Below are 10,125 nucleotides of genomic sequence, written 5' to 3' on the forward strand. Positions count from 1 at the left end.
TCAGGGTGCAAAGCACCAAAGAAAAGAGAATTAAAGGAAATTTGATGTGTTCAAGGATTAAACTGAAGTATAAAAGATTAGAGAATTCATAATATTATCCGGATTCTAATTCCGAATGACAGTGATATTCCTCTTATTCAAAGGAGAATGAGATGCCAAAACTATTCAGGATTGCAATAGGTAAACCCCACTTTAAGAAGAGACATGAGCTTAATTGAACTCTCACTTCTCATGCAAATTCACATTTTAAACCTGTATTAGTTTTGGTTGCTTGAGGACAAGCAACAACTCAAGTTTGGTGTTGTGATGCGTGATCATCTTTCCTATATTTTCCTAGTAAATTTGCATTCAAATTGTTGAGTTTAATCAAGAATTAAATATCTTTTAGCCACTAAGGACGCTACTTTGAGTTGTGTGCAATTCTGTTTATTTCAGGTGGCATTCAGATGGATTTGATGGAGTTTTTGTAGAAAAAGAGAAGAAAGCGAATGATGCTGTAAACCCTGACCTCCTTGCACTCTAACATGAATAACTTGAGCTACAGAGGTCCAATTGACGTGATTCCAGTGGCGTTGGAAATCTAACTTCTAGAGCTTTCCAACAATTATCTATACTTCTTCCCCAGAAATTTGGCAAGGGTGGCGCCTAACTTGGCATTCTCCAAGTTAGGCGCCGAGACAAACTTAATCCATCAATTGCATGCTGCATAGGTGGCACCTAACTTGGGTTTCACCAAGTTAGGCGCCAGGTCAAGCAAGTCACGCCAATCCTTGCTGCCTCCTCTAAGTTAGGCGCCATATCCTCCCAAGTTAGGTGCCAGGACCAGCTACAACATTCAAAGCAATTCGGCCATGCTCAAGTTAGGCGCCACACTTCACCAAGTTAGGCGCCAACTATAAGAAGCAAAGTGGTCCCCCTTTCATCCATCAATACCTACACGAGACATTAGGTGATTTTGATTAAACTTTTATTTTATTTATAAATAGGAAAAGATATTATTTGGTTTTAGAAAATATATTTTTACGTTAATTAGGATTTGATATAAAAGGGAAAAGAATCAGTCCTTCGGGTTCATCTCTTCTCTTCCACCTCATTTCGCACTTTACAGTTTTTCAGAATCCTTGTTTTCTCTCTGAACCATGAGCAACTAAACCTCCATTGTTAAGGTTAGGAGCTCTGTTTATTCTATGAATTAATACTATTACCTTTCTATTTTAATTCATGTTTTAATTTCAATTTCAAGAATTGTTTTCGTTCTTTATCTTATGAATCTGGGTGGAACGGAAGTATGACCCTTATTCTAATTGAGTTCTTGTAAACCTTGGAATATAACTGAACAACAACTTGAAAAAAAATTTTCCTAAATCACTAATTATCTTGACTTAACGGGATACGTGACATATAATCCTCTTATATAGCACATAAACTAGTTTTGAACTTAACCCTCTAATTGGAATCAAGTGACCAAGGAATTGGTAGTTGATGAAGGTTAGAGGAGACTAAAAAGGTCTAAGAAATTAGGGTTTAGTCACATATAGTTTTCCATGAATTGAATCTTTCATGATTAAAGTAGTTGGTAAGAAAAGTAAATCCAGAAAATAAATATCTCTGAAACCTTAACTACTTTCTCCATATATTTCACAAACCATTTACTGCTTGGTTTTTGATATTCTGAATTTACTATTAATGCTTTTGAACTCTCAAAACACCTTTTGCTGTTTATCTAACTAAGTAAATCAGGCAATCATTGTTGTTTAGTCCATCAATCCTCGTGGGATCAATCCTTATTCACTTGAGGTACTACTTGGTACGACCCGGTGCACTTGCCGGTTAGTTTGTGGGTTATAAATTCTGCACCAGTGGTGTATGTGCTGAATTGAAATTTTATGGGGCATCATTATTATTGTTGGAAATCTCAGTGTGTGAGTTGGATGCATGCGATGCTTGATAATTAGTGTGTGATGTGTGAGGTTGGAGAATGATGTCATATGCAAAAAGGTCAGTTTTGAACTGAATAGAAGATGCAGTGTGTGTGCTTTGGTCAGGGTGTGTGCTTAAGTATGAAAGATGATCTTCATAGAAAGACACATCTCTTGAAGTAAAGATCTCTCTAGTCTTTAGATTAATTAAGAGATATCCCTTGGTACCCTCCTTGAAACCCAAAAATGCACATCTTTTGGATCTTGAATCCAGTTTCTTTCGATTTGCTTGGAGTGTACTGGCATATGCCAGACACCCAAAAACCCTTAAATGAGATATGTCAGGTAAAGAGTTATGCAAAGCTTGATAAGGTGATAAATTGTTCAGAAAATTTGATGGTAATCTATTCATGATGTGAACTAAATATGAAACTGCATATTGCCAAAAACACTTAGGGACATTTGAGTGATAGAAAATTGCTCTAGTTATTTCAAGAATGTGTTGATGTTTTCATTCAACAATACCATTTTGTTGAGGAGTTTCAACACATGATCTTTGGTGTAATATACCAGTTTCATTGAAGAAGGAGTGCATCAAAAATTCAGTTCCATTATCGGACCTTATACATCTGATTTTGCTGTCGTACTATGTTTTAAAAAGTTTTACAAAAAATTTAATGAGATCAGCAACTTCACTTTTGTTTTTCATGAAGAATACCCAAGTGAACCTTGTTTTATCGTCTACTGTGGTTAAGAAATATCTTTGTCCTCCCGTGGAGGGAATAGCTAGCGAGCCCCAAACATCCACATAAATTAAATCAAAGGAAGTTAATGAAACTGTGCTACTATTATTGAATGGTAATCTCTTTTGCCTTGTTAGGTGACATGAGTCACAAGGTTGTACATCAGTGTCACAATGAATGAATCTGAAAATTTTCTTCATTTTTTTCATTCTATGAGATGGTGCATGGCCTAACCTAAAATGCCATAGCTTTGTGTTTGAAATATTCAGTATTGGCATGTCTACATGAGTTTTATTTGATACCTGTGTAATTTCTGATCGTGAAGCATCACAGTTCAAGGTATAAAGGCCACCACACACTCTAGCTACTCCAATCATCCTCTTCGAGAGTAAGTCATGTATCTTACAATTGTCATCAGTGAAACTCATTTTACAATGCAAATGTTTTGTGGCTTTTGATACTGATATCAATTTGAAATTTAAAGATGGAATGTATAATGCATTTGTGAGGTACAATTTATTTGAAAATTTGATAGTTCCAGCTATGTTGCTAATGGTTTATGCACCATTAGGCAACCGAATGATTATAGGAGCTATCTTGAAATGAGTTTGAAAATCTTCTAGCCAATAGGATACGTGAATAGTAGCTCCTGTATCTATTATCCAAGAACCATGTTTTAATATAGAAATGTTTCAAATGAACACGCTTGACTTAAAATGCATGATATGCACCAAGTTACTTTGATGAGGTACTTGTTCTAGGGTTGTGATTTGGTTAGCACTGTGGATCTGCTTTGCCTCTCCCCTCTTTTGAGTAAAGCTAGTAGGGCTAATTTCTGCTCTGGAGTAAAGTCAACATTGGAAGTTCCATTTTCTTCCACACAACCAGAATCGTCAATGCCATCGCCATTTATTTTAGCACTGAAATTCACTGCTCCCAAACCTCCGTTCGAGTTCAGATTTCTCAGTCTAAGATGAGAGGGAAAACCATGTTTCTTGTAACATACATCCACTGTGTGGCCTCCTTTACCACAGTATGAACACTACATTCTACCTCTTCCCGTTTGTCCTCTCCCAAAGCCTAGGAATCTACCTCGTCTACCTTTTCCTCTCCCTCTACCTTGTGAGACCTCAGCAGTGTTGAAGGATTTGGTAGAGTATAATAAGATCTTGGGGTCTATGGTATCATCCATGGTTTGGTTTTACCTTTCTTGTCTAGTCATCATGGAAAACACAACCTTTAAATCTGGCAGTGGCTCTATTAGCATAACCTGAGCTCTAACATTCGCAAACTGTTCATTAAGTCCTCTTAGGAATCTAGTTACATAATCTTCCATTCTATATTTTTCCATTTCTCCTAATCCACAAGTACACACATATTCACAATTGCAGGGTGGAATAGGCCTGAAATCATCAAATTCTTCCCACAGCGACTTCAGTTTTGTGAAGTATTGTGTCACGCTTATTTCTCCTTGTCTTGTTCCGTATAGCTCCTCCTGCAGTTCTGCAATTCGAAATCTATTACCTTCATGGTACCTATGTTTCAGGTCCTCCCATAGCTCATATGTTACCTTATTCCACATTATGCTTCGGGTGATTTTAGGGTTCAGTGAGATTTTAATCCAGGTTAAGACATATGTATTACATCTATCCCACAGTTCAAACAATGGATCATTCTTATCAGGTTTTTTTAAACTTTCATCAACAAATTTCAGCTTGTTTTTCAATTTTAGGGCTAACCACATCGCGTTGCTCCAACTACTGTAATTCTTGCCATCAAGAATGGTAGGGATGAGGGGAATACCAGTATTTTCGAAAGGATGAAGGTAGAAGTGGTTCGATGAATTTTGGCTAGTGTTGCTACTATTCCTGTTGAGGTGAGCCTGGATCGATGAGATCCTGTTCAAGAACGCCGCGATACCTTGAGGATCGAGGCCTTGGAAGGAATTGCCTTGGTTCATTCAGAATTGCTCTGAATTTTGAGTTGGATCCATCACTAAGTTTCAGATCGTGCACTTGATGTGTGCTTCGATTTGAATTCTGAGCTTCTCTTTCCTCAATTGCTGTTCTTTCTATTCTCACCCCTTTGTGTTCCACGCTCACCACACCATGTTGAAGGTGCGTAAGGGGAGTGTGAGAATAGAACAGAAGTGGAAACAAAGAGAAGAAATGAGAGTTCTTGTTTTTTCAATGTACTAAATGATGAACCACACTTTACACTGTTACAACAATCATATATATACCAACTGAGTTAAAATAATTACGGGCTAACTAAAAATTCTGTTATAGACTACTTATCTAACTAATTGGCTGCTATAACTAATAAATCAATTAACTAATTGCTAAACTAGTACATCAAGTAACATGCTTCTTATAACAATGGTCTTCATATTAGTTCTTCACTTGGTAAAAAAAATATTTTCATAACAGCAACGTTGGTAATGAAATATATTTTTGTCTTTGAATAATAATAATAAAGATATTCTCATTGATTGAGTGGCATGTTGACACCTAGCACTATGTTAGTTGGGAGGAAGCAGTTTAGCAGAGGTTGTTAGAGCTTGTTGTGGTATGTGTCATGAGTGGCTTGTGATAGAGCCGAAGCTTAGTTGACGTGATTAATTGGCAACCTTATAAGCGTAGTTTTACTTCTTGGACTCCTTTTTTTTGTATGCCTTATTGAACTCAATAGATTTATGATACAAAATTTTTCGGTTGTTAATAGATTTATGGTAGACAAATGTGAGTATATTAACGGATTTGACTATATATACTGCTTAAGTATTAATTGAATTGGAAAATGGTCATAACTGAGTCAAAGCATATTTAGTTTAGATTTTAGACCCGTAAAAAAAGAAAAAGAAGGATATTTAGTGAATCTTTGATATATTAACTCTGTAAGCGTAATTTTACTTCTTGGACTCCGTTTTTTTGGTATGCCTTATTGCATTTTTTAATTGATTTATGATACAAAATTCTTTGGTTGTTATTGGTACACAAATGTGAGTATATTAATGAATTTGACTATATGTGTTGCTTAAATATTAATTGAATTGGAAAACTGTTATAACTGAGTCTAAGCATATTTAGTTTAGATGGATAAAAATAACAAAAGGAAGGATATTTAGTGAATCTTTGGTGCACAATAATTTCCTGTGAATATTAAAGAAATGCATTTGATGTTGGGATTTTTTTTCCAAACATTCACTCTAAGTGGTTTATTTTTTTTTAATGTCTTCACCCTAAGTGTTTAAAAGAAAATTGAATCATGCGTTAACTTTAGAATTTGAAATTTTATCTATCGTGAGATTGTCAACATTAATTACGTGACTCTTTTTAATCAATGATATTTAAGAATGAGAAGAATTAATATTTATCACTTAATATACCAAAAAGGGTTATGTTATCAAAAATAAATTTGTAATGCATGTTATGTAAAGAAAATTAGTTTATGTTCTCTTGAAATACACAAAAAAAATTATTGAATTTATATTTTTAAATTTATTTTTATTAATTTGTTTAATCTGTATATGTTCCATCATTTAATACATATTATATTTTTGTACATAGGTATTTTTCAATAATTACTAAAAATATATAAATTTATATTACAATATATAATTAATAAAAATTAGCATGTTACAATACATAATAGGCCAAGCCTTTGGTGGTCGTGGCGGTGGCTATGAAATGTACCTCTAATAAAAAGATGACAAGTGTACTCTATCTTGTCTTTATTAACTTATAATTTAGATACTGTATTGTACCACACCTCACGGATAAAATCGAGTTATACCTCGACACGACTTATCATGAAAACGGCTCTATCTTAACGGAACACTCCCCATAATCTCGCCACAAGATCGGTCGCGAAGATCTCGGATAAAATCAACGACTACTTCAACACTAACCAGGCTATAAATCAAGCACGGTACCGACGATATAACACACAAGAAATTCATCCCCACAACAACACACCAAAAAACAATACTCCGATCATATACTCGCTTCTATTTTTTAAGTGATTCTTTTTACTGACTTGGGCGTCAGAGTCCTTTTTGAAGGTACCACGTTCGGGTCCGAGTTCACGAGGATACTCCCAGTTCGGTTCAGGCTATAAGGCGCCTTAGGATTGACGCAAGGCTAGGACGCGATGCTGACATATAACTCGAAAGGAGTATCCTTACCAGAACAGATACTAAGCACGGTAATATTTTTCTTTGTTACTATGCAAATAATATTGTAAATAGAGTGATCTCTCAATGTTAGAAATGTCAATTAGTTCCAATGATTTTGAAGGACTGAAGTAGTCGCTGGCCGGTGCCAAGATGGGGTATAGTGAAGTTGTTGTCATTGGAAAAAATGCAATAATCAGTTGTTTATGTGTGGATTGATGTATGCTTAGTACTAATAGGTATGACCTCGTGTGGAGGTCGATGGGGGTGGATAATGGGTTGATAATTTATGACGAAAAGGAAGAAAATGACTTTGTGCGTGGTTGAAGACAATTAATAACGATGGATGGGTTGTTGTTGACTTTGCACACCTTCAATGCCGAGAAGATCTCCAATGCCCCTCTCAGGCAAATAGTCTCAAATACTTCTTAAAAATTAATATATACTTAACAAAATAATATAGGAGGTAAGTATTTATGTTTTTTGTAATTTTTTTAAAAGTATTAGTAGGTATTGAAAGAAAAATTACAATAAAAAATAAATACTTAACGAATATATTAGTTTGTTATAAATATATACATAACAAACTAATATATTCGTTAAGTATTTATTTTTTATTGTAATTTTTCTTTCAATACCTACTAATGCTTTTAAAAAAAATTACAAAAAACCAAAAAACACAAACTTTAAATTTTAAATTAGATAAGCCACCGCCCCTTGAATCCTTATTTTTCCCCTAATACCAATAATCCTTATTGTAGCTTGCTTCGTCCAGGTTCATCTCCTCCACGTCCGTCTATGCGGTTTGTCAGCGTCCTGGAGCCCCTTCTCTCACTGCCCGATCCCCGGTGGTTCCTCTCTCACCCTCACTCCAGTCATCCCGCTGCAGGTAAGCACGATTAATCCTAGTTCCTTTACAGCATCCAACTTAGGCAATACTATTAACGACAATATGTTTAGTTTGCATTTAGTATGTAAGGGTCCCTAGAAATTCATTAGACTGAATGGAACCCCTTAACAATCTTATCAAATCTTTGATTAAATTGATTGTCCATAGAAATTCATGTTTGATTATCCAAATTTAAAGTAGGCCTACAAATGTTCCAAGCTCCAACATCTTGGTTCAACTCATTGATTGCAACTTTTATGAAACTCTATTCTATTATAACTAAGTATGATATTTTTTAATTTGTTAAACATGCTACTCATAAGTCCCAAGCTTAAAATTAACTTCCAATAGTGCAGAATATTATTATAGTTCTAGGCATTATAGAGAAATTGTGAGTACGTCAATGTTTTTTTATGCCTAACATATTTGATTTCCTTGTTAATATACTCTCTTAACTGATGTACTCATGTACTCTCGTATTTTTCGAATGCAATTGGGAAAGATGATAATTTATATTATGATGTACATATTAATTGTTATTACTGCGCTATTTCCAGCTTATTAATTTTTTTATCTAAGCTATATTCGGGTTAATAAAAATGATACATGAATAATTATATTTAACATGAAATAATTATATTTAACATGAATAATTATATTTAACATAAATTAATAATTTGATTCTAGGCATTATAGAGAAATTGTGAATACATCAATATTTTTTTTATGCCCCACATATTTGATTTCTTTGTTAACATGGTCTCTCAACTCATGTACTCATGTACTCATGTAACTGGGGTATGCCGGTGTCCTTTTTGCATGTTAATTTATATTATTATGTACATATTAATTGTTATTACTTCGTTTTAATCCGAATGCAGTTGGAAAAGATGCCCCGGGTAGGTCGTTTCACGAAGAAAGCCCGTGTAGGCATAGCATGTCAGCAGCCTCAAGTGGGAGGTCATGCGGCTTCAACTTCGCAGAGAGCGGACTACCCAATTCCGCTGCCCAGTGGTAATAGTGCCCCCACATCCTCGTCTTTACGCCCCTTTCGTCCGCCCCGAACCGAACCACTGCCTGCTCCACAGGCTTCCATGAATGATGTTCAAAACTCGGAGCCGGACGCCGAAGAGGTAGACCCAGAGGCAGATGAGGTAGATTCTTTTGACCAACATGTTGATAATCTTTTTTGCTGCATCGGATGCTCAGAAGTGCAAGGGACGCAAGACCACAGAATTTTGGGATGTTAAAACAATTGGTATAAGAGAACTTATTTAATTCTACTTTTCATTGCCCTATTTTTCTATGATGTATTTGCAGCTTGACTTCAATGGTAGCTAACTAAGAATTAATATGTTTTATAGAATCCGATGGCACAATCAAACAGGTCAAACTGAGTGTGAAGGAAGCTATGAAGCCACCTAACGGAAGAAAGGTCGTACTCGGGTTTAACAGTGCACTGCAACTAGTTGGGGATGAAACAGGAAAGAATTGAGGCTATTGAGTAATGTGATGAATCCTCTAGACTGTTGTCTCAAAATGATTCGCTTGCTCAAGCTCTCAGAAAGGAGCACCCGGGTAGGATGCGTGGCATGGGGTTGGGGCTGACTTTTAGTCAAGTCTTCGGTATGAATTTCCATCAGCCGATCAATGATTTTGAAAGGGAGGAAACCCAAAGGGTGCTACTTGAACTACAAGCAGAGTTGGCAGCAGAAAAATTGAAAAAGAAGGCAGTGGAGGATGAAGTAGCAGCCGAGAAGACCAAAAGACAGGCAGTGGAGGATGAAGTAGCAGTTGGGAAGGTCAGGTTGCAGGCAATGGAAGGTGCTTTGATATGTCTACTTCAAGGGCAAGGTAGGAAGCTGCCATCAAACGTCACTGCATGGATGAGTGCATTGGAGGGACAGAATAGAAAGTAGATCTTAGGATTATGGAACCTTTTCTTCTTTTAGTTATAGACTTTTATGTTCTTGATTATGCAACTCTTAGTAAGGAGTACAGTTTGTTGATATTTGAATAATTATATTAATTAAATTATGGAACCTTTTCTTCTATTGTCGTTTACCTTGCAATTTATTTTTCAGGATATAAAATAATTTAACTTACTAATATTAAGAAGGATTAATAAAAACGAAAAAAATGTACATTAAAATAAAAAACAGAGTGGTTTGTCAGTGTACAGTACAGTATTTTTGCGACCATTCAACCGGAAAATAGTGGCGGTTACGAACTAGCTGTTAGAAATTTGAAAATTCAGGTTGGGAGATAGCGGCGGTTTTAAACTGCCGCCAGTTACATTTCAAAAAACATTGACCGTTAAACAGCAACGTTTTCAAACCGCCGGTAATTAAATTTGAACAAAACCGTGGCCATTAAACAGCGGCGGTTTCAAACTGCCGA

At 35.6% G+C, this 10,125-nt stretch overlaps 1 long non-coding RNA gene across 3 annotated transcripts; it reads left to right on the plus strand.

Annotated features, from left to right (window-relative positions):
- LOC107648442 lies at positions 514 to 9,777 on the plus strand. 3 transcript variants are annotated; one of them, XR_002349365.1, is made up of 4 exons: positions 514 to 949; positions 7,612 to 7,725; positions 8,607 to 8,983; positions 9,090 to 9,777. It is a non-coding gene; the product is annotated as an uncharacterized LOC107648442 (long non-coding RNA). The 3 variants fall into 3 exon arrangements; XR_002349366.1 differs by lacking the exon at positions 514 to 949 and adding an exon at positions 1,768 to 3,050; XR_001621929.2 differs by lacking the exon at positions 514 to 949 and having other exon boundaries at positions 7,499 to 7,725.

The sequence above is a fragment of the Arachis ipaensis genome, chromosome B06 (genome assembly GCF_000816755.2).
Source record: "Arachis ipaensis cultivar K30076 chromosome B06, Araip1.1, whole genome shotgun sequence".
NCBI classification, from domain to species: domain Eukaryota; kingdom Viridiplantae; phylum Streptophyta; class Magnoliopsida; order Fabales; family Fabaceae; genus Arachis; species Arachis ipaensis.